The following is a 4,351-nucleotide window of genomic DNA, read 5'->3' on the forward strand; positions in this document are numbered from 1 at the left end:
TCCATCAATTCGTTCATCCTATCTCGATCGTTCTGTGAAAACGAATTAGCTAGTCTATACGTAAGCGTGTATAGTTCATCATTTTTCTCCTATTGTGCTTGATATATCATCGATCATGGATTTTTTTTTTCTGAAAGAAAATACATAATTACTGAATAAAGCGAGTACGAAGATAACCCCTTAGACCAGAGAGGTAATGAGCAAACAGAGATCATGACCACTTCCCTCTTCAAAAATTATTACGGTAAGTAACTTTTTAAGCCGTGGCCTTGGGGCCGACGCGGCTGGTTCTGGGGTCCGGATGTCGGGGATCTCGGGCGACGTCCCTCGGGGTCTCCTGGCAGCCGAGCACCGTGGTTCGGGATCGGTCGTTCGAGTCGGCAGGTCGACGGTTTGGGTCGGGAGGAAGCTCCGTCGCAGCACCGGGAAGAGGCGACACTGTCTTCGTTCCTGCACGCAGGTCGGGTCGGAAGCTCGGCCCGACCCCTCCGACGATCAAGTTAGCGATGATGTGGAGGGGGGTTTAGGAGGAGGAGAAACCTTCGTGTGTTGAGTGTGTTTCCCTCCCCCGAGGACTCAGGGGTATTTATAGAGGAGGTTGGATGTTACCTGACGTAGCTGTCTGTAGGGCAGGACTGTACCCTCGGTGGCGTCTGACATTGCCACTGGGGCCACGTGGGAGGCCGAGCTGCTGCAGGGTATGGCGAGCCTCGGTCGGCTCTCTCCCGTTCTTCGGCCGAACGCACGGGGTCAAAGCTGAGGTGGTCGGCTGAGGCTGGTGACGTCGGTGCATGTCTAATCGGCGTAAATGCTTGCCTCCTTGGGCAGGGTGTCCACCTGGCGTGCTGACATGGCGCGTTGCCATTTTTACCCTTATCATATGCCCCCCCCCGAAAGGAGCTATGCGTCGGTTGTCACGCAAGGGGAGTACGATGCACGGCTTCTGTCTTCAGGTAGGCTAGTCGTGCGGACGCATTTCGGGGTGAATGGAGCCGCGGGGGTGAGGAACACGACGCAAGCGGGCTAGCCGCGCAGGTGTGTCCCGGGGGCCGGGGGCCGAGCAACATGACAGGCGGGTGAACCGCGCAGGTGTCTCGGGATGGCGTAGAGCCGAGGGCCGAGGAGCACAACACAGGCGGGGTGACCGCGCAGGTGTCTCGGGATGGCGTAGAGCCGAGGGCCGAGGAGCGCAACACAGGCGGGGTGACCGCGCAGGTGTCTCGGGATGGCATAGAGCCGAGGGTCGAGGAGCACAACACAGGCGGGGTGACCGCGTAGGTGTCTCGGGATGGCGTAGAGCCGAGGAGCGCAACACAGGCGGGGTGACCGCGCAGGTGTCTCGGGATGGCGTAGAGCCGAGGGCCGAGGAGCACAACACAGGCGGGGTGACCGCGCAGGTGTCTCGGGATGGCGTAGAGCCGAGGGCCGAGGAGCGCAACACAGGCGGGGTGACCGCGCAGGTGTCTCGGGATGGCGTAGAGCTGAGGGCCGAGGAGGTGCTTTGCTTTTGGCCGTCGATTGGTTGCGGCCGGGGATCGGCTGTCCGAGCGTGCGCGGGCATGGGAGGCCGGGTCGCCTTTCTTCTGGGGAAAATAAAGGGTTTCCCCTTTTTGGGGCTGCCGGTTTTCGAGGCTGACATGATTGGGTGCCTTCGCACCGCGCTGCTGCTGGCAGCCACGTCATGTTGCATTTATGGCGAGGTGACGCTTTCTGTTTTTCGAAGCGTATTTTGGAAGACGAGGGGTTGCGTTTCGGCGGGACGCGGCCCGCTTATAGGTAGCCTGAGGTTAGCTGCTGGGGTTTCCTTCATCTGTTTTCGTCGCGCTACTTCGTATACCCACACTTGTCTCGCATCAGTCGTTCCCTTTTTTCCTACCAAAGGTCAGTGAGAATGGCGTCTACCTCCTCCCTTTCGTCCTCTTTGAAGACCGTGGAGACGGCGATTTCGTCGAATCCCGCCTCGTCGTCCGATGAGAAGGCGGCCCGAGCCCTTAAGGCCCTGATGTGGTCGCACGACCATGACTCTACCGTGGGGGAGTCGTCGCTGAGCCTCCTCCGGGATCGTTATGGTATCCCGGAGGAGTTTGTCCTTCGCGCTCCTGAGCCCGGCCAACGGGCATATGACCCAATCCCTAAGGGCTTCGCCCTTACCCTATATGCTTTCGAGGCCGGGCTGCACCTCCCCTTCCACCCCGTCATAACTTCGTGTGTTTCCTGGTGGCGTATTTCCCCGTCTCAGATGGCGCCAAACTCGTGGCGCTATCTGGCGGCATTTCTGGGGGAGTGTCACTACGCCCGCATAACCCCGACCCGTGACCTCTTCCTTTCTTGTTTCCGTCTTACTAAGGGGTCGGGGGGCTACTATCTGTCTGCCCGAGCAGGCTTTCGGGTGAGCGGGGCCCCTTCCAGCAACAAGGGGTGGAAGGAGCGTTTCTTTTTCGTCAGCCGCCCGGGAGATTGGGTTTTTGGGGTTCGTTGGGGGGCGCGTGTGATAGACAACACCGTCCCAGTTTTGGACGACGAGGGGCGCCAAGGGCTCCAGAGGCTTAGAGAGATTCTCCCGGCCTCCCGAGCCATCCAAAATATGTCCGAGCGGTGGTTGGCGGAGGCGGGTCTCAGCCCGGTGCCTCTAGGTATGCCCCTCGGGGCGGTTTTAGGGTTTCTCTTTTCGCTCATGGGTTGCCCGCTCAACTGATTGTTGTTTTGGCTTTTTCCTTGCAGAGATGGTGCGTCTCGAGGCCCTCCGAGGGGTAGAAACTCCTGCGGCTGCGTCGGACCGTTCGCCTTCTGTTGCCAGGGCGGGAACAAGGGAGGCCCCTGTGGATGTTGAGGCTGGTCAGCCTCGGAAGAAGGCACGGGTGCTTCCGAGCGACGGTCCTGAGGTGGTCGCGGCCTCAGCGGAAGGTGTCATGGCGCCGACGGCGGAGGTTGCCGCAGCACCGGTGGCTGAGGGCGTGGTGGCGCCGACGGACCATGCTGCGGGGAGTCAAGCGGAGGGCGAGGCTGGTCCGAGTGGGCGTGCAGTGATGGAGGCGCCTTGCCAGCCCTCCATTCGCGAACTTCTTCGTCTTCCGCTCGGGAGAGAGGACGAGCCCTACTTGGCGCGGGAAGTGGGCGCTCTTCCGCGCGGCGCGGCCACTGACCCGTTAGTCGGCCGGTGGGACGGTCTCACCCGGGGTAGCCGGGTGTGGGCCGATGGTGATTGCGCGGCCAGGTTTGTCCGCGGAGGGCTGCATCCCGACATAGCTCAGGATTTGTATACTTTATCCTCCGAGGCTCTGCTTAGTAAGTCCGCTAAGTCGCTGTTGTGTGTAAGTGTTGTCTCGCCCTTCTGCTTGTGCGTTTTTAGGACGCTTGGTTTTGACCTCTCTCCTTCCCCAGGGCAACCATTACGCCGCCGCGCTGATGGATCGCGTCCGTGATGCAGGACGGGTCATCACTGCCCTGAGTAGTCGCAATGCCGAGCTCCGGAAGCAGGCGGACGAAGCTCGGGCTGGAGCGGGCCCTGAGGCTGTCGCGGCGGCTGAGCGGCGCGCCTCAGATTTGGAGGTGGAGGCAGCGCGCCTTCGGTCGGAGCTCCAAGCGTCCACGGAGCGGTCCGCGGAGTTCCAGATGCGGCTGGAGACGTCCGAGGGGTGTAATGCGGAGCTCCAGACGAGTTTTAGAGCGTCGGTGGCCGAGGCTCGTTCGGCGAGGGCGGACTCCCTTGAGCTGATCCGACGCCTTGAGGAGTCGCGGGCCGAGGCGTGGGGGGCTTCAGAGGCTCTTGATGCCGAGATCCGCCAGAGGCCGGGGAGAGACAAGAAGCTGATCGAGGACTACAAGGACTCCCCGGGATTCCAGCTCGGCCTTGTTCGGACCGGGTGGGTTTCCTACGAGTACGGGTATCGGGTTGCCCTTGCTCGTTTCAAGGCGCGCAACCCCGGCTCGGAGGTTGTGGAGGATCCTTTTGGTTCCTTCCCCGAGGACCTGGACATCGGCATGCCATTCGATGTTCCTTTCGACGACAGCCCGGATGCCCCTGAGGGGTGATGATCTTCGTACTTTTTGTAACCTGCTTTTTGAATGAACATGTTCTTTCCTTTCTCCGGTAGATTGTTTGCGTCTTGGTTCGGCTCTGTCTTTAGCCAGGTCTTCTCCTTACGGAAAGTATTTTTTGAGATTTTGGGCATTCCAAGTCCTCGGCAGGTGATGACCTGCCATTGTGGTGAGTCGGAATGTTCCGATTCTAATGACTTCGGCCACCCAGTATGGGCCTTCCTAGTTTGGGGCTAACTTGCCTCTTGCCCTGGTTGGGTTGCTGACCTCGGTCTTTCGCAGGACCAGGTCGCCCAGTTTGATGGGTCGGGGT

Source organism: Musa acuminata, chromosome BXJ1-4 (genome assembly GCF_036884655.1).
Source record: "Musa acuminata AAA Group cultivar baxijiao chromosome BXJ1-4, Cavendish_Baxijiao_AAA, whole genome shotgun sequence".
Taxonomy (NCBI): Eukaryota; Viridiplantae; Streptophyta; class Magnoliopsida; order Zingiberales; family Musaceae; genus Musa; species Musa acuminata.